General features: G+C 45.9%; 1 protein-coding gene across 1 annotated transcript in view; it reads right to left on the bottom strand.

Annotated features, from left to right (window-relative positions):
* The window catches only part of LOC110504004 (mannosyl-oligosaccharide 1,2-alpha-mannosidase IA), a 203,212-nt gene that overhangs the window by 179,257 nt on the left and 2,391 nt on the right, over positions 1-21,564 (bottom strand). The window lies entirely within an intron of this gene.

Genomic DNA, 21,564 nt, shown 5'->3' with positions numbered 1-21,564 from the left:
TCCTAGATCTGAATGAATGAAATATTCTTATTAATTAAATACTTTTTTCTTTACATAGTTGAATGTGCTGACAACAAAATCACACAAAAATTATCAATGGAAATCAAATTGATGAACCCATGGAGGTCTGGATTTGGAGTCACACTCAAAATTAAAGTGGAAAACCACACTACAGGCTGATCCAACTTTGATGTAATGTCCTTAAAACAAGTCAAAATGAGGCTCAGTAGTGTGTGTGGCCTCCACGTGCCTGTATGACCTCCCTACAACGCCTGGCATGCTACCTCTGGCGAGCACATGGAGATGAAAGAAATGCCACCCCACACCATGACTGACCCACCGCCAAACCGGTCATGCTGGAGGATGTTGCAGGCAGCAGAACGTTCTCCGCGGCGTCTCCAGACTCTGTCACGTCTGTCACATGTGCTCAGTGTGAACCTGCTTTCATCTGTGAAGAGCACAGGGCGCCAGTGGCGAATTTGCCAATCTTGGTGTTCTCTGGCAAATTTTTATTTTATTTTTATTTCACCTTTATTTAACCAGGTAGGCTAGTTGAGAACAAGTTCTCATTTGCAACTGCGACCTGGCCAAGATAAAGCATAGCAGTATGAGCAGACAACACAGAGTTACACATGGAGTAAACAATTAACAAGTCAATAACACAGTAGAAAAACAAAGGGGGGCCAAATGCCAAACGTTCTGCACGGTGTTGGGCTGTAAGCACAACCCCGACCTGTGGACGTCGGGCCCTCATACCACCCTCATGGAGTCTGTTTCTGACCGTTTGAGCAGACACATGCACATTTGTGGCCTGCTGGAGGTCATTTTGCAGGGCTCTGGCAGTGCTCCTCCTTGCACAAAGGCGGAGGTAGCAGTCCTGCTGCTGGGTTGTTGCCCTCCTACGGCCTCCTCCACGTCTCCTGAAGTACTGGCCTGTCGCCTGGTAGCGCTTCCATGCTCTGGACGCTGACAGACACAGCAAACCTTCTTGCCACAGCTCGCATTGATGTGCCATCCTGGATGAGCTGCACTACCTGAGCCACTTGTGTGGGTTGTAGACTCCGTCTCATGCTACCACTACAGTGAAAGCACCGCCAGCATTCAAAAGTGACCAAAACATCAGCCAGGAAGCATAGGAACTGAGAAGTGGTCTGTGGTCACCACCTGCAGAACCACTCCTTTATTGGGGGTGTCTTGCTAATTGCCTATAATTTCCACCGGTTGTCTATTTCATTTGCACAACAGCATGTGAAATGTATTGTCAATCAGTGTTGCTTCCTAAGTGGAAGTTTGATTTCACAGAAGTGTGATTGACTTGTAGTTTCATTGTGTTGTTTTAAGTGTTCCCTTTATTTTTTTGAGCAGTATATATATACATATATATATATAAACATCCGGTATCTGCTTTTTTTGGTCCTCCAATCGGCATTGAAAAATCATAGTCGGTCTACCTCTAGTGCATATGGTCCAGTACATCACTGGGGCCGAGCTCCCTGCCATCCAAGACCTCTATAGCAGGTGGTGTCAAAGTAAAGACCTAAAAACTCTCAAAGACTCCAGCCACCCAAGACATAGACTGTTCTCTCTGTTACCTCACGGCAAGCGAACAGCTTCTACTCCCCAAGCCATAAGACTGCTAAACAGTTCATCAAATGGCTACTGGAATATCTGCATTGACACTGAGTCTCTTGCACTGGCTCCATGCACACTCACTGGATTCTACACACTCACATATACTACACTGATACTCCAACACACATACTACTTACGCTCACACACACATGCTCATTGACACCACACACACACTCACACATAGACACACTTTCACAGTCTTCACATACTGCTACTCTGTTAATTATCCATCTTAATTGCCTCGTCACTTTTACCCCTACCTGTATGTACAGGGGGGCGGCAGGGTAGCCTGGTGGTTAGAGCATTGGACCAGTAACCGAAAGGTTGCAAGTTCAAATCCCCAAGCTGACAAGGTACAAAATCTGTCGTTCTGCCCTTGAACAGGCAGTTAACCCATTGTTCCTAGGCCGTCATTGAAAATAAGAATTTGTTCTTAACTGACTTGCCTAGTAAAATAAAGGAAAAATAAAATATTATTACCTCAATTACTGTACCTAAACTACCTCGTACCCCTGCACATTGACTCGGTACCTGTCGCTGTTTTATAGCCTCGCTGTTGTTATTTTATTGTGTTACCAGTTCAATTTTTTAAATTTTGTACATTTTTCTTACTTTTTAACTCTGCATTGTTGGTTAAGGGTTCGTAAGTAAGCATTTCACGGTAAAGTCTAACACCTGTTGTACTCAGCTCATTATTTCATTTAGTCTAGCTGACTGTATCTACTTTTCTCAGGCTTACACATATAGTTATGTTCTCCAAAGCTAGGCTAGCCCTGTTAACTCTTTTTCAGAGCCTCATTCTCAAACGAGCAAAGCTATAGGCTTCCCTACTGTAGCTATCCCCTTCCCTCAGCCTTTAGGCTAGTCTGAGTCCTGCTCTCTAAAGCTAGGCTAGCCCTGTTAGCATCCCTCCTTAGTTCCAGTGGGAAGCTGAGCTCAACGCAGGGATCAGAGGGATTAGCTCAGCCCCGGGACAGCTGTCCCGCTTCCCTGGGTGAATCCTTGCCTTGCGTGACCCCCCCACCGCCTGCCTGCAGGCCATATCTGCTCCCATCCCTGCCTCCGGGGAATCATGACATGAGTAACATTATCTTTCTGAGGGTTTTACTTCTGCAACAGCATTGGTGGCACAGTCAGCTAGAATGACACTCAGAGGGTCTAATGTTTACAGCGATGTAGTAGGAGAATAAGGTGTAAAATGCTACCAATAGGTAACCCAAAATCTCAAGATGTTCCTCTATTGTAGGCTATTTCTGTTTTGTTGCTTCGGCACATCCACGACCTTGCACACATAAGTAGACCTACATGTTACAACAACACCAAATACTAACATTCCCCACCGCACGCAACACACAAACATTCCCTCCAGCCTGCAGGCAAAGAAAATGCTATTTGTCGGCCCAGTGCAGGTCCGAGGCAGGGGACCGGGCTGGGGGCATGTCTGCCTGTGGTTGGACACCACAGGGGCTGTTCGTCATGTTTAAAAGGTACTGAGGGAAGCAGGGTAATATGCCCCCCCCCCCCCCACCCCACCCCCAACACCTCCAGAGTAAATAACCGGAGTGTCAGTAGCTGACCCGAACCTAAATTGCCTTATTGATCCCAGGGCGCTTTTCCTGCTTGTTGTTTGTTCCTCCTCAGGTCTTGCTAGAGCTACACATTTGAACACTCCCGAGGTCCAATATAAAGGAGAGTAAATGTGGGGAAAAACAGATGGGAGGTGTGCTAGAGTGATGAAGAGTTTAAAAACATTGGGGATGGAAAGGTTAGACGTCAGACGGACCTGCTTTATCATTTGGTGGGGACGTTCAGGAAACAGCTTTTTCCCTGCAATATTCAGCTGGCTACAGGACAAAGAAGGTAAGGAGAGTACAAATTCCTCTATTGAACAAAGACTAAAACAAATATACACACACACACACATGAACACACACACACACACAGTGTGTGTGCTGTATTTATCTATAATCTGAAGGGGGCCCCTGGGGGGAGACTGTGTCTCAGACACAAGAGCCAGAGCGAGGCAGAGAGAATAAGGCCTGTCAGCCTCCCAGCATGCTCAGCCCCAGAGTATGACTCCTACCACCTCTGAAGGGGGGCAGCATCAGACAGACACACACCTCCCGCTGGATGCATTTGTTTGCCCCCCTCTTTCCTCCCGCCCCATGCGCTTCACTTAAAAATGCTTCACTTCTGGCATTCAGAATACCAAGACTCTTGTCTACACTCTGACAGCTCTGCTGTAAGAGGGAATGAAAAAAGGTTGGCTGCTCTGAAATGCACCCTTTCAATAAACCCCCAAACGTTCCCCTTTTAGCTCTAAATGTTTCGGGGGAAGTCAGAACGGTGTACATTTCATGCCTTTCAACTCGCGGCAGCTAGTGAGCAAAGGTGCTCATTGGAATGTCGGGGATAATGGACCTGGAGTTTTGTGTGTTTCGCAGCTCTCTGAGAGTACAGAGCAAGAGTGTTGATTGTATTAACAGCATCATAGAGGAGGTTGGAAGAAAGGAGAGGAGGAGGAGAGGGGAAATGGGCTTCATACTGGAGGATTGTGCAGGGAAAGAGCAGTGACTTACACCTCGCCCCTGGCAAAGGAAACAAGAATGCGAGCTGAGCAGGGCCACGAGTCATACATCTCTATTGTTTTCCTTCCCAGCTTCCAGAGGCATCCCAATAAAAGAGCCTGGTTGCCTCGGTCGAAGGGGTGGGAGTCAAGAGAGGAGCTGAGAGCACATTTTCCAAGGGCCAAGAGGGGCCAAAAGGGAGCCCTCCCCAAGGCAGTCGGGTCAGGCCACAGATTGCCAGGATGTTGTGACTCTGGTTCCTGTGGCTCCGCTTATATGTTTGCGCGGCTGAGCGCCATATGAACTTTCACCCTGATTGCGCCTGAGCCGGGGCCTGCAGATGGATGACAGTGAGAAACCACAGGCCACAGGGCTGAGTCCTGATAATGATAACCTCTCTGCTCTATAGAAACACAGCTGAGCCAGCTTCCTGTTTCCTGTTTGAAGCACAGGAAATAGAGAGTGACACCTCATCAAAACAGACAACCCTGAAAAACAAGGTTTGGCTCTTTTTGGGTCTTTTGAAAAACCCTCCTTTCAGCAATTTGCTGAAGAGTAGCTAAGACTCTTATCTGTCACACAGGGCTAGTTTGAGTCTTCATAGCCTAGCCAAGCTCATTGATGTCTCTATAGCTTATGGAAATTAGCTAGCGACACCTATTGAAAATTACAGTAGGAGATGAGATCTGAGAGAGGACACAGCGGGATGTAAATCCGCTCTCGCCACACTACTAATTACACATATTCCACAGCAGTGCCTGGAGGTGAGGCGAAGGGAGAGAAAGACTGGGAGAACCGCTTCCCCTTAATCAGGAGCCATGCACTGCTTAATGTATTCCAAAAGCTTTGGGATGTGGTGTGTTTGGAGTGGTGTGGGAGAGTATGTGTTTGTGTGTGTGTGTGTGTGTGTGTGTGTGTAGTAGGCCTATATAAAATGTGCATGTGTGTGCTTTCTTGCCTATGAGTACTTTTATATGTATGCACCAGGCAGTATATGTATATAAACTGAGTGTGGTGCACAATAAGTCACCCTGTAACCACATGAGAGTTGAGCACCCCTCACCCCATTAAGGATGATTCAAAAGGCTGCCTGTTCTGGCTGTTTAGAGCGTTTACTCTAGAAGACACACCCCCCCCCCCCGTTTATGCTAACGCAGTCAGTAGACTGCAGGTACCCTGAGGGGATGGCGCATTAAGGACCGTGTTCAAATGTTAAGTGGACTAAAAAGGGCTGATTCTGCTGCATCCTCTAACCCGGAGGGGGAGTCAGGGGAAGTGTGTGAGGGAGGGAAGTGTGAGAGCGAAGGGGAGAGGGAGAGAGGCGGTTGAAAGTTAGGGGACAGACTGACACAGCGAGGGTTTAAGACACTCTAGGGACACCGGGAACTCATTAACGGTGGGAAACAGGGGAACGGTTTCATCGTAACACAGTCATGTTCATAGACGTAATACGAAGAGAAAGAGAAATACGCGTCCGATGAACTCTTGTCCGAACCCTTCGGAGTTACCGCCGTGCCATTGGCTGCTGGGCGCTGGTGCGTGACCCTTACAGGACGTGCTCGACCCCTTCCAAAGTAACAGGGCTCTACGACAGCCTGTCCGCCGACTGGACCCTCCTGCCTCTCTACTGATGAAGACGTTCTCTCCAATTCAAACAATCTCCGTAGGGAACAACCGCTACTGTTTCAATAACCATTCATCAAGGCCACAGGCTACTATTGTGTCAGGACAGGGCACATCCCTCAAGCGCAAAGTCCCTTAAAAAAAATATCAGGGCCTCAAATGCACTGAACATGCACGCATTGAACTTTACAAGACCTTCCAGAGACAAAAAGTGAGTTAAACAAACAGTCGATACTAAATACAAAGAGGTTAGGCCCTGAGGCGTACACTAAGCTAGGCTATCCCGTAATCTCCTGTAAATGGGAAACATCAGCCTGCTACCGCCATCATTATGCCATGAGAAAAATCATCGCCCGTGTCATCATCATCATCGGGACTTGGTAGAAAGACGAGGTTATGAGAGAGTGCACTGCATTGATTATCACAACGATTATATTGAGTCCCTCTAGGTGTGTGCGTGCGTGCGTTTCATCAGGTAGTGCTGTGAGAAGGCAGAAGTGCAAGAAGAGAGAATCTCGTCCCTCTCTCATTCCTTCAAAGGCAAAGTAGTGTCCCGTCAGTGCTCTGGGGAAGCTGGTACATCCACTACACTCAGGTAGTCTGAACAGGTAGTCTGAACAGCAAGCTGTCCCAGCGGCACTGGTGTAAAGTACTTATGTAAAAATACTCTCAAGTACGACTTAAGTCGTTTTTTGGGGTATCCATACTTTATTTTACTATTTATATTTTTGACTACTTTTACTTCACTACATGAGAATGTTGTACTTTTTACTCCATACGTCTTCCCGGACACCCAAAAGTACTCGTTACATTTGGAATGCTTAGCAGGACAGGAAAACAGTCCAATTCACGCACTTATCAAGAGAACATCCCTGTTCCTCCCTACTGCCTCTGATCTGGCAGACTCACTAAACACACCTGCTTCGTTTGTAAATTATGTCTGAAATGACGGAGTGTGCCCGTGGCTTTCCGTAAATAAAAAGGTATATTAAAAAATGGTGCCATCTGGTTTGCTTAATATAAGGAATTTGAAAGTATTTGCACTTTTAATACTTAGGTAAAACCAAAATACTTGTATACTTTTACTCAAGTATTATTTTACTGGGTGACTTGTACTAGAGTCATTTTCTATTAATTAAGGTATATTTACTTTTACTCAAGTATGATAGTTGGGTTCTTTTTCCACCACTTCCCAGCAGAGGGAGGGAGTCTAGGAGGGAGGGGAAATGACTATTTAGCAGTAAAGGGACAAAGGGAGAGATGTACAAGGATGGGAGAGATGCACAAGGATGGGAGAGATGCACAAGGATGGGAGAGATGCACAAGGATGGGAGAGATGCACAAGGATGGAGGGATGGAGGAAGTGAGGAAGACATGGCCTAAAGCCAGACCTCTCTCCGCTTTACTCACACTCACTATGTATTATTCATGAGTTCACAGAGCAAATGAAGTCAGAGGAGCCGCTGGCACAGGGAAGGGAAGATGAATCTCTTAACCTCCAGAGAGAATGAGTCCCCGTCTGACTGTACACACAGTACTGTACATTCTGGGTGAACATACTGTGTAGACATTTCACGCACGGACACACATACACACACGCAAGCACCGTCTGAAGTGTGCATTCTCCGTATACATCCTCTTATTCTATGGAAATAGATGCTATAGCCAAGTACAAGCTACCAAAACATTGTTGGATGACGTTTTTCAAAGTTGCTGCAAGTTATTCCCCTACAGAAGGATCTGAGAAGAGGGTCACTTAGTTGGACAGCTCTGTAAAATTGGCCAATTACAAACGGTGCACATTCTGTCAGGTAGAAGCAGAGAGGCTGATGGGATTGAGCAAGCTGATGAGATAACCTAGGGGATAATGACACTCCTTAAAAGACACCATTTCACACAGACATGACAGAGCCATCCTTCACCATGGCAACAACTACACTGATAATCTTGTCATCGTGACATCTTCGTGGCACCCAAGGCTTAACGATGGCAATTTGTTTGTCTTGGTTGAGGGTTTTATGCTCCGTTAGTGTTTGCATTTTTCCCTCCAAAAAATAACCCCTGTAGTGTGTGATGGCCGTGCTATTTCAGGTTTAGACGTTTACTCGGAAACCCAACGGTGCTCAGGTTATTAGAGAGACAGAGTTGCAAAATAATGCAGCACCACACACAAAAACACACTCTCCCCCCCACCTGCAGGCCTCTGTAAATACCAAGCGTGGCGCAAATATGTTTCCCCATCCCAGGCTCCCTTTTTAAGACGGAACTCTTTTTGGAAATGGACCAGCGCAACGAGACAATGCATTACAGTAAATGCACGGCTGTGGCCAAGAATGTGACATGATAACACTGTTAACCATAATTATTGAAACCTAGCCATGCAATACGCCGCTAGCCGGGACAATAAATAGTTCTAATCTCGACAGCGAAGAAAATAGAAAGATGAAATGGACTCATATTTTATCTCAGTATCACCATTCCACAACAAATCCCCCCCATCGCCAACTTTCTGTACCAATCCATACTTTTTTTACTCAAATATTTCAGATGCTAATAGACAAATGCTCCCACACAGAGACTCAAGCACAAACAGGAGCCCACACACAGAGAGGAGGGAAGAAGAGAAAGAGGGAGATAAACCTCATTAAAATGACCATTGATCTTACTCTGGTCTGGCTCAGTCTCTGGTGTGTCTTTGGAACTTTTAAATAATACTCTCAGTTTAGTTTAGAACACCACCCTGGCCTCAGAACCATACGCAATATACTGGACGTATTTCTGAGCACCTCCAAGACGTATGATACCTAATTATGGTATAGTTCCTTGAGACAGGAACTATAGTTCAGAGGTTGGTCAGAGAGGATTGGTGGGTGTAATCCAAGACAGTCTAGCAATCCAAAGGTTGTATGTTCGAGTCCCGTCGGGAACAACTGTAGCATTTTAGCTAAACCTTGTTCTAAACTTAACCCAATTCACCTAACCTGCTAAGTAAATTCAACAAACCTTCAACCAACTTTTTTTTGTTGTTAGTTCCGCTAACTGCCAACGTAAGTTCTCCCCATAATTCGTATTTATTCGTACGGCGCATCAAGCAACCTGGTCTCAGATAAAGACGTGCAATACTATCATTTCTCCAAGAAGCATGATAAGTTATGTCAGCCTAATATTTATTCTAATGTTCGACCACTATCCCATTTCAGAATGTAACCTAACGTAACGTAGCATATCATACTAAATGGAGTGCCACAGATTTACCTACAGCATCATATGAACTGCCCTGAGACCCCGTTGGGAACAGAGAGTAGAGCACAGAAACAGAAACACCAATAGCAAATCAAAAAAGTGGACGGAAAGTTATAAGTTATAGGCAGCGGGCAGCTCTGTGTGTACCCATTGGGAGCTGGCCTCACACACTAACATACATACACACACACACACAGTCTCTTCGGAGCGAGAAACTTAGGGCTGACAGTATGTTGGAAGGGTGCGTTAGTTGGGGTATGGAGAGGCCATAGGTTTAGAAGAAATACACGCTGTAGTTCCCATTCTACTGACACAAAGAACGTTCCTGCCACACACATTCAATCTCCACCTGTCACGATACTGTTCCTTTCTAACACCTGCATATGTTCAGAGTGACCAGAATGTCAATTTCCTCATCGAACTCTGATTCTAATCGAACACGAATTATTTTAGCATCATTCTCCTTTGTCATTTTCGCTGTCTTCCGTTCCTTTGAAAAGATCTCCTCGTCTGATTTAATTACATCTGCAAGAGGGAGAGTCTGACAGTGAGATTCTGGGGTCTAATGGAATAGGAATGACATAAATTACAACTTGTGTCTTATGTGAGAGCAGCATGCCATTTCAACTGTATCAGAGAGTATTAAGACTATGAAGATTTACTGCACACACGTGCAATGCTCTTTATGTATCTGGAAAGCAGCTGTTTCAATATTGTCCATAAGTCTAGCTCAGTCATGCCAGACTTTCCCACACACACACACACACACACACACACACACACACACACACACACACACACACACACACACAGCAATCTTCCTCAACCATTTACAGTCAGAAAGGTCGAGGGCAGTGTGGATGTCAGAATCACCACTAAGTGACCTGGCGTGACATTGGAGAAAATAGCAATGCTTTGGATCTAGGACCCGCAATCTCATTGCTTCAACAGCCAGCAGAGCCTCAGCCGACCCCCTGTGAAGGAAGCATTCCTCAGACTCCCCCAGGGGAAACAGCCTTTAACGGCTCCAGACCGGGCCACTTCTGACCCAAACTGAGACAGACAGAATCACTGTGATTGAAGCCAATGCCTTCTGGTATATTCCCAGCCTCCAAGACTCCCTGACTCCCTGACTCAATCCGGAGAGAGAGGGAGAGTGTGCAAGTGAAAATTCTCTCCCTCTGTCTCGCTCTTTACTCACTCCCTGTTCTTCTCTTCCTCTTTCCCCCTCTCTCAAGTGCCAGCTCTCTACTCTCTCTCCCTCTCTTTATCATTCTCTCTCACCTCTTTCTGTCTCTCTCTCTACTCCCTCCCTCCCTGGCACTTGAAGCTTTATTGTGCTGTGCTCGGCTCGTTGGCTAATGGTCACCACCGAATTAATTGCGACCATCCATCTCGTTTAACTGGGGGGAAAAACAAGGTCAAAGTTCCTGCCACAGTATCACTCCACCCCCCCTCTCTTTTTCCTCTATATTTTCTGCCAAAAACAAGCAGACTCTATAGTATTATAGTACAATTGTGCTTCTCACTTGCCTGTAGCCTACACTTCAAATTGTTCCATCTGCCAAAGCTAGATGGGCCCAAGGACCATATAAGACTTGAATGTAAGACAGTCCACAGGCGACTGGTTTTCCTACTTAGCATATTCTCTGAGCCGGCAGACCCTCGAGGCTCTGCAGGCTTGTAAACTATGGCTTGGCATCAAGCCTAAACTCTCAGACCAGCAGTTTGCAAAACTTTTTGGCACCGCGACCCACTTAAAGCCTTTCAGATGTTCCTGAGCTCTAACAAAATAAACCAAACTATGTCTACTGCCACAACCCAGTCTTTAGACGTGACGCAAGACAAACCTGGCAAACCATCAAACCACCAACGTGTCACAACCAACTATTTGGAAAACAATGTTAGCCATAATAGTATGCAGGCCGAGATACATACTGACATGACACCGTATTAATGCTCAGTCAATTGGCATTGCAAATGACAGGGGGTGAACGTGGATCCGGGTTGTAGTTACAGATGGAGAAAAGCTTTAGACTGTGAAGTCCGTTATAGATCATTGAAAGTTAAATCTGCACCGTCATCATTAGACTAGCAGTGAATCAGCTGTGTGGGCCGGGGGCCCGAGTCAGTACAGAACCAGTTATGACGACTCCCTACTGTACTTATTGCATATTGGCACACTCAATATGTCTGCCTGTTCACCCACAACATACGTTTTACTCAAATGGGGATTCCTATTCTACTCATTCTATTTCTATGGATGAGTCATCCTGCAGTCCGGTCTGGAGTCAGATCTTCAGAGAGAGCTTTGCTGTAGGTCCTGCAGAGTTCCACTCAAACAGCGGGCCAAAAGAGCTCCAGAAGATAGATGCAGTTTTCCATGATGGGGAGAGAAGCAACTAGACCATTTGCACGCTCAATGTCTTTTTATTTTACCTTTATTTAACTAGACAAGTTAGTTAAGAACAAATTCTTATTTTCAATGACGGCCTAGGAACAGTGGGTTAACTGCCTGTTCAGGGGCAGAACAACAGATTTGTACCTTGTCAGCTCGGGGATTTGAACTTGCAACCTTCCGGTTACTAGTCCAACGCTCTAACCACTAGGCTACCCTGCCGTCTTGTTCTGAATATGAGAGCTCAAAAGTTGGGATGCGGTTTTTCAAGAGAGAAAGGCGTAGGGGCATGAGCTGTAACTGTTTCACACACAACCACAATATGTACATACATACCCTTCAAGACTGTTCCTTCACCTCCAGGAGTTTCACCCTAGAACATGTGATCAAACAACAGTCTCATACAGTATGTACTAGAGCTGGGCGATATGGACAAAAAATCCATACCGCGATAAATTGCCTGAATTGATGCGAAAACGATAAACAGTACACATTGTCTGGGACATTAATCTGCATGAATTATCCTTTAACGACTGCTAATAGTTGGATGTTTGTAGACATCAATTGTCCTATTAACAATCACCCATATTAGCAAACATATTTCATTTAAAACGTCACATTTCTCTAGTACAGTCTTGTCAGTGACATACACTGCAATGCAAAGGCATTTCAGCAAGGCTTCTTCCTTTAACACAGCAGCAGAAACAGGCAACAGGTGATGAAACCACAAGGACACAACAGTCACCATGAAACCTTGCATAATCATTTGCATCGTGATGTGTCATGCTGAAGTACGGAAGGGGATTGAGCAACCCGGATTGGAGAGGTACGACAGAGAGTGTGGGGAATTGTTTTGTCGAGAGTGGTCCTTTGCTAAACTGGCCACTATGGCTGAATAATTTCCCTGCAATTCTGATCAGTTTCATAATCTCCTCATCACTCCACAACAAGCTGTCTTCCAACCACGTACTTTGCCTCTTCTGCCGAAACTGCATGAACACCTGAGGCCTTGTGGTTTGGGGTTCTTTCCGAAAACCGTTAACCGATTCCAGCACTGAACATACAAGCTACACACAGAGCCCTACTCCGCCCCTGTGGTCGTTCTCCGTTACTCCCAGACATCACCCCCACTGCTCTGCTCAGCTGACTCCACTGAGCCTCCAAGGCATGAAAATACTTTTTTCATTAGAAGTGATTCACTGCTCTATTTCTCACCCAGTTTGTTCACAGCAGACCTTCTTATTTTCGCTCTCCAGTCAAGATAAACAAGCCAGAGGACACCGCCATTGCCGAGGGGGGTTGTAGTTGTAGGAGTATAATTTTTAACCTTTATTTAACGAGGCAAGTCAGTTAAAAACAAATTCTTATTTACAAGGACGGCCTACACCAGCCAAACCCGGATGACTCTGGGCCAATTGTGCGCTGTGCCATGGGACTTCCAATCACGGCCAGTTGTGATACAGCCTGGGTTTGAACCAGGGTGTCTGTAGTGACGCCTCTAGCACTGAGACGGAGTGCCTTAGACCGCTGCGCCACTCGGGAGCACAAACCTGGAAAGATGCAAACCTCACTGTGAATAACCCCAGCTAATAAAATGTTAGTCTTCCCTTCCATTGAAGATAGAGAACCGAGGCGCAGTCCCTTGTCACATACACTTAAGAGTGTAATTAACGATCCGCAATCTGGCTCGAACACACACACAAGCATAAACAATTGTTAGTCACTTATCGAGGGTGTTTATTTCTTGTTTGTTTTCTTTTTCGACGGACACAGCAGGCAGAGAATTGGAAATTGCCTTTCCAGAGCCAATCATGCAAACTCAATGGAAGAAAGGGGAATCTGTGCCACGGTCCCTAATGAGTAGAGTAACATTACCTCTGTTTGATTAAGAGCTTAATTGTGATTATAATTAACAAATATAACCTCATCTGGCCACAACGGCCTTCTAAGTGGCCACTAAGTTAAAGGGCTAATTCCCAACAAATGTTGACAGAGGTGAAAATCGCTCCGGAAACGCTCGGGTGGACTGGCGTTATCCATTTCCTTGTTCCTCCTTAATGGAACTGTGTCACACAATGTAGAATTGGAGATCGAGACAGAAGGCAGTGTAGCTTTAAGAAGCTACTATTGTCCCCACGGCACTGCATACTGTATTTCCCCATAGAGGCCCTATAACCTGATTCCCTCACAGAGCCTGTTTCTCAGAGAATAGGCGTATTCAATAGCAATACAGCTTCCATTCTGACGTGAAAGCATCTGTGTGTGTCCTTGGGAAAGATGCTTGAGCTGCATGGATGAATTATTTTTTGAATATGAGTTACTATGCTAACAACGTACGGTACAGATGGCAGACCCATTGAAAATATCAGAGTACAGAAGTTTAGCCTTGTCCATTGTAGTAGCAGAACTGTCGCTGCACCCCTGGGCTCCCGAGTGGCACAGCGGTCTAAGGCACTGCAAGGGGCGCCACTACAGTCCCTGGTTCAAATCCAGGCTGTATCACATCTGGCCGTGATTGGGAGTCCCATAGGGCGGTGCAAAATTGGCCCAGCGTCGTCCGGGTTTGGCTGGTGTAAGCTGTCATTGTAAATACGAATTTGTTGTTAACTGACTTGCCTAGTTAAATAAAGTAGAGGTCGACCAATTAATTAGGGCCGATTTCAAGTTTTCATAACAATCGGTAATCTGCATTTTTTTTTTTACACCTTTATTTAATCTTTATTTAACTAGGCAAGTCAGTTAAGAACACATTCTTATTTCCAATGACGGCCTAGGAACGGTGGGTTAACTGCCTTGTTCAGGGGCAGAACGACAGATTTTTACCTTGTCAGCTCTGGGATTCGTTTTTGCAACCTTCCGGTTACTAGTTCATTGCTCTAACCACCTGCCTTACATTGCACTCCACGAGGAGCCTGCATGGCAGGCTGACTATCTGTTACACGAGGGCAGCAAGAAGCCAAGGTAAATTGCTAGCTAGCATTAAACTTATCTTATAAAAAAACAATCAATCTTAACATAATCAATAGTTAACTACAAATGCTTGATGATATTACTAGTTTATCTAGCGTGTCCTGCGTTGCATATACAGTGAGGCAAAAAAGTATTTAGTCAGCCACCAATTGTGCAAGTTCTCCCACTTAAAAAGATGAGAGGCCTGTAATTTTAATCATAGGTACACTTCAACTATGAGAGACAAAATGAGAAGAAAAAAAATCCAGAAAATCACATTGTAGGATTTTTAATGAATTTATTTGCAAATTATGGTGGAAAATAAGTATTTGGTCAATAACAAAAGTTTATCTCAATACTTTGTTATATACCCTTTGCTGGCCTCTGTCATTGCCAACAAAGGGTATATAACAAAGTATTGAGATAAACTTTTGTTACTGACCAAATACTTCCCCTTGCTCTGCAAGGGCCGCGGCTTTTGTGGAGCGATGGGTAACGATGCTTCAAGGGTGGCTGTTGGTCGATGTGTTCCTGGTTCGAGCCCAGGTAGGGACGGAAGCTATACTGTTACACTGGCAATACTAAAGTGCCTATAAGAACATCCAATAGTCAAGGTTATATGAAATACAAATGGTATAGAGATAAATAGTCCTATAATTCCTATAATAACTACAACCTAAAACTTCTTAACTGGGAATATTGAAGACACATGTTAAAAGGAACCACCAGCTTTCATATGTTCTCATGTTCAAGGAACTGAAACGTTAGCTTTCTTACATGGCACATATTGTACTTTCTTCTCCAACGCTTTGTTTTTGCATTATTTAAACCAAATTGAACATGTTTAATTATTTATTTGAGGATAAATTGGTTTTATTGATGTATTATATTAAGTTAAAATAAGTGTTCATTCAGTTTTGTTGTAATTGTCATTATTACAAATACATTTAAAAAAATGAAATATAAAAACTGTAGAGAGCTGGCAAGGTATGTCCCTATAAATATATCTGGGGCAGCACAGAGCTAAAGACCCAAAGAGAGAGACATGGTAAGAGGACAAGCAGGAAGTGAGAGAGAGTTATGGGGACCGGCGACCCTGGCCCTCTCTAGTGTCTCCTCTTTGACCTGCGCTGTTCAGAGATGTGCCAGATTTACACACATCTTGTTTCTGACCAATCAGACAGGAATAAAAGCTGGGGATGGGGCCGCAGGTTAAAACTGGACAACTTTACACTCATTCTCTCTCTCTTCGTTTCTCTTTCTGGCATTTACAGGGAAAGGGAGGAGAAGATGAAGACAAAAAGAAAGCAGTCTCCTTTGGCACCTAGTAGAGATGTCAAACAGGGCCTGGGTATTGTTCACACACACTCATACATACACGTTGGCACCTGTGTGAGAACTGACCGGTCAGAAAGCATGTGCAGTGTGGCATGACAGCTGGACTGTACGAGCACACACAGAGGCAGAATCCCATGTATTGTATGACTCAGTCTGTCTCCATCTTTCCTCTCACACAGTAACCTGTCCTTGACAACACAGAGGGAAACGTCAATTTTCTCTCTCTCCCTTTTTCTCTGTCTCATTGCTTTGCCTCACTTCCTCCCCATCTCTCTCCCTCTTTCTCTCGTCTATGTAATAATGTCAGCGATAACAGCAACAGGGTGCAGCTAATGACACAGAGGGGAGGGAGATGTGCTCTTTAGTCCTTTCTGCTTTAGTGTGCAACATGGATGAGTCTCTGCCTGAAGAGAGAAGAGAGCTGAGCCATAGGCCTGGGAGAGACAGATATGAGAGAGGGAGAGAGAGAGCGATTACAATGTTATTCTATGGGAATAAGGAATAGTCTAATAATTCAAATAGAAGTCTAAAGGACTAAAAAATCTAAAATATAATTTTCAACGCCATTTAAAATCTAAAATCCGTGTACCCCTCTGTGCTCCTGTGGCCCCAAAAACAAGGCCAACACTCTGAGTGAACTGAAAGACCAGGTTGCTTTCACTGGAAAGTGACACAACACACAGGCAACGGTAAACAAGTAGGGGTGCATGAGAAAAGTACAACAAACAAACTGTTTCTGTGTAATTTGGCGACACATCTGTGGAAAGTCAGCCACGTCAACAAATCCCTTTTTTCTACCACTACATGTGACTTTTGGACTCTCAGGCCTTTTAATTCCAATGCGAGCTAAATGACTCTCTCTTACACGCACACACACACACACACACACACACACACACACACACACACACACACACACACACACACACACACACACACACACACACACACACACACACACACACACACACACACACACACACACACACACACACACACACCTCTCCCTGAATTGAGAGAAAATAAGTTGCGAAATAAATAGGTCCTCCTTCACTGGTGTTTATGAAGTAGTGGGCTACTCTCTCCCATAAACAGTGAGGCACCGATGACAGCCTCAAAGTGCCTTCCCTGGAAGAGAGGCCAGGCAGAAACCTGTGACTAGGGTCTGGTTTCAATTGCAGACTCTTTTGGCAACTTCGATACGGGGGAAAAAATTGTTCCGAGTTGGGTCCTCTTCAAACAAACAACTCTCCCAACAAATCACAAGACAGGCATGCCAGAACGTCGCGATTCAAAATCAAACTTTGCAGTCAAAGCCTCTGCAGTGGTTTTAGTGAAGGTAGTTGATGCAAACTTAGCCACTTGTGAAATGCACTCATTAAAAAGAACCTCTGGGATCTCCATCTTTCTAGCTACTCTGTAGTATTTTATTCAAGCAGATAAAGCAGTGACGTAGGCAGTGACGTAGTTCCTCTATGCCAACAGAGTCCGTCATTGAAACCAGACCCTAGTCACTGTTCCCTGGGGTCGGCTTTACCAGACTAAGGCTTACAAGATGTGCTGTAACATGATATTTTACTTCCAGAGAGGAAGCTTCCCTCCTGGCTCCCATCACACACACACACACAAAGGCAAGGTAATCTAGGCCTTCTGACTTAAGAGGGAAACACACTCAGATACCTCTTGAAAAGCACGCCTCTACAGAGACTTTCCCTGGAGCTAGTGCCCTCTGTACAGAGGGGGGTGGGGGGTGGGGGGAACTGCCTTGATTGCAAGAAGGATGCAAGCTAACAGCTCCTCTCCAATGCCATCCTTCCTTTCCCCTCTCCTGTTCTCTCGCTTCACTCATTTTCTCCGGGCCCTTTCCTGTGGGGATGGGCATCACCTGACTTACACCTTATCAAACCACCATGAGTGTACTCTGCTTCAGGCTCAGAAAGGTTGCTTGTCTGTGCATCGGCCTACACAAACAGAGTTGTTATTGCATTGACATGTCTGTAATATCACACTCAGCTGCTATCGACTTGCGCAATATCCCAATACCCAAAGGGCTCAGCTGCAAACTCCTCCACATGCGCTGGCCGGAGAAAACAATGGGCTCACATAACAAACACCAGCGTCTGACATTTGCACTTCTTCCACCGAGCCAGCGGCGAAACACAAACGTTTCCCAATCCTCCACCCCCCACAGAGACCCGCAGGGAGGGAGAAGAAAAAAAAGCATCTTTCCTTCCAACCTTCCTTGAAGTCATCACAAATCTAATTGGTTGGATTGGTGAAAGCAATATAGGATGGTAACATTGCTTAGGCTATACCTATCCAATCCATTTTAGACCTGTGCTTACCTCAAGGAAAGAAGAAAGGAAACAAGGAAGGTAACAACAAAGGATGGATTTGTAAAGTATTCCAACAGGGGCATGGCCCCGCTCTGTAAGCGGTAATTTCCCAGCCCAGGGTGAAGTCCCCTCGTGCACCTGGCCCTTAGCTGGAGACAGGAACAGAAGGTTGAGGGAGGTCATCGCACCCAGCTGGTTAGAGGACAGCAGCAGAACACAGTGTCTATTTTTAACGGGAACTTCTAATTCAGCCGGTCGCCCATTTCCTTTTCATAACTCATGGGGGTTTTCATATGAAAGACAGTGAACATACTTTCAGAAGTTGGCTGGCGGTGTTTCTTTGGGGGGAATTGAGGGGGTGGGTGACTGATAAGTGTTGGAAGTGAGTGACAACAAAACAATATGTTTTATGGTGTACAATTCCCCTGTGGTTCACCATGATGTTCCACTGGTTTCTCTGGTAGAGAACGAACTGTTGTGGGAATATTTCAGGAATGCCCTCAAAAGTACTCTCAGAGTTTTCGTTCTGAAAAGGAGAACTGATTTGTCGTCCCCGAAAAGTCTGACAAAGCAGATGAAGCTTAAATGCTGGACTGGTGTTTGGATTTTCAGTTTGTTATGACAGTTGTGGCAACCCTTCAGAACGCAATTACCAAACATCTTATTCAAATGACAACCAACATGGTCAAAACACATGCAAGCAGAGATACGAACGCACGCACGCACGCACACACAGAGACAGAGCCCTGGGGGAACTGTAGCCTTATCGCAACATTGGGAGGCTCTCTCTGCCACAGAAAGCCTGCAATGTGTCTGTCCCATTGCTGCAGTATTCTGAACAGCAAGCAGTGAAGCTGATCCCCTTCACTGTGTTATAGTGTCCCCATACAAATATCTCTTACCGAGGCAAACCACACACACACACACATACACACTGTGTCCTCACATTGCAGTCGTACGTTCAGCATACGCACATCCCCTGCCTGTATTTGCCTGTGCCGACACATCCAGCTCTAGAAAAATACACAGAGAGCAAGGAGCAAATCTTTGGGAGGGAGACATTTTTAAAGGAGCTGCTTGATGTTTGGTGTGTGTGTTGTGCAGACATTACGATAAGACATATAAAAGAGGCTTCTGTGTGTGTGTGTGTGTGTGTGTATGTGTGAGCCCCGCGAATGGGAGAAAAAGACGTGTGTTCCTCGATTCATGTCACACGTTCTGTTTGCTCTGGCGATTGTGTTTGTTCTGATGTACCACTGCACCAGCACCCTGCACCATCACTACACTAGGCTTTTCCACACTGACTAATAACCTTGTCTGAAGGTAAAGTAAGAAAGATATTAACAATTTAAAAGAGAAGAGAGGTCAACTTCCCGTTGATTCAGCAATGACTAGAACAGACTTGGGGTAATATGCCAATGGCCCCCACCCTGATATCAGCTCTTCAAGAGCCAATGAGGCAGCAGCAAACCATGCAGGAACCCAATGAGGCAGCACCAAAACCATACAGGAACCCAATGAGGCAGAATGTCAGATAGTTAGAAGAATACAGAGGGAGGAATTTCCAAATGGAGGCCATTTCCACCTGATGAGGACTAGCAAAGGAGGGGAGACTTGCTGGGCTGTCTGTCCAAACAGAAACATGCACGCAAGCACACACACACCTGAACAATTGGCTTTGTTTAGAGGCATCATGTCCGTTTTGGCCAGGAAAGAGCCCTCGAACATTTACCTGCCATTGTCTCCTGTGCCATCCTGTGCCACCTTGTCTTGGCGGTTGGCACACACAGGGGGGTGCCACTTATCGCCTCGGCAGTTTGTTGAGAAACTGAAGCCCATTCATATTTGGTACGACATGAGCTCAGCGGGAACATCGAGGCCCTTGCTTTGGGCTGATCATAAGATCGCAAGGCAACCCTCTCGCTGCCTTCGCAAGTTATTTTCCCCTTGAATATCTAGTGTTTATAGCCCAGCTGTTGCAATGTCCGCCATAGCACAGTCAGACAGCAACACAATATAGCTCGTGGGGATAATTTGCTACAGCTCATTCTTCATCATACAGGAATAAATGTTGTTTTTTTGTGTTTATTCTTAAATCTCCATGACTATGAAGTCAGACAAACCACAGGCATGGTCTGCATCTGGAATGGCATCCTATTCCCTACACAGCACACTACTTTTGACCGGGGCCCATTAGGTTTCTGGTCAAAAGTAGTGCACTGTGTAGGGAATAGGGTGCCATTTTGGGATACACCCATGGGATTGGCATTGGGAATGTGAAGCACCAGGAATAGAGACGATGGTTCTGGAACTCTGCCAAATGGGCTGAAACTGTGGAATCTCATGTAACACTTGGAAACAGCAAGAACAGATACCACTCCAGGGCTCCCCAATAGGTGGCCGCTGTCAGACATAAAAGACCGTAAAATCACCAGAAGCTCAAAGTGATGTTAATTTAGGACATATGGTCCCAAGTATTCCCACGCAGAAATAGAGAGGCATATGTGATCGCATCCCAACGGAATCAAGGTTTTGTCAGATACTATATCTGTTTGGGATTCGTGTGGTCAATTTGCAGTGTACAAATGATTTATAACTGTGTTCCGGCCCAGCGACCACCAGCTCAAGGAAAAATTGGCCCATGGCTGAATGTAATTGGGGATCCCTGCACTATGCTATACTGTAGATAGCCAGCCACTAGAACCAGCCAGATAGTTGTTAACCTCTATGCTTTTCTAAAACACAATTTTTTTTTGGGGGGGGGGGGGGGGGGTGATTCATTCAGTGCTTGTTTCAAGGTTAGTGCAACGGAAACACACACTAGACTAGAGTGGACTTTCCCGCTGATTCAATACTAGGACAAAACGTTAGTGATGATGGTGTGGGACTGTTGGTGATCACTTAACAACATGACCACCAGATAGAAGAGAGGCATGTGAGGACATTGAGAGGGTGACAACAGAGTAAGTGGAAATGACAGCATGCCACATCCCTGTCACATGCAATGTCCCAAAGCCATCCATGCATACTGGACACTGCCTGTTTGTCCCAACACTATCCCCCGCCTCCTCTGCTCTCTCCCCCGCCTCCTCTGCTCTCTCCCCCGCCTCCTCTGCTCTCTCCCCCGTCTCCTCTGCCCTCTCCCCCGCCTCCTCTGCCCTCTCCCCCGTCTCCTCTGCCCTCTCCCCCGTCTCCTCTGCCCTCTCCCCCGTCTCCTCAGCCCTCTCCCCTGTCTCCTCAGCCCTCTCCCCCGTCTCCTCAGCCCTCTCCCCCGTCTCCTCTGCCCTCTCCCCCGTCTCCTCTGCCCTCTCCCCCGTCTCCTCTGCCCTCTCCCCCGTCTCCTCTGCCCTCTCCCCCGTCTCCTCTGCCCTCTCCCCCGTCTCCTCTGCCCTCTCCCCCGTCTCCTCTGCCCTCTCCCCCGTCTCCTCTGCCCTCTCCCCCGTCTCCTCTGCCCTCTCCCCCGTCTCCTCTGCCCTCT

This window comes from Oncorhynchus mykiss, chromosome 3, assembly GCF_057628025.1.
Source record: "Oncorhynchus mykiss isolate SJ-2025 chromosome 3, ASM5762802v1, whole genome shotgun sequence".
Classification (NCBI taxonomy): domain Eukaryota; kingdom Metazoa; phylum Chordata; class Actinopteri; order Salmoniformes; family Salmonidae; genus Oncorhynchus; species Oncorhynchus mykiss.
This window is presented reverse-complemented; position numbering and strand designations above follow the sequence as displayed.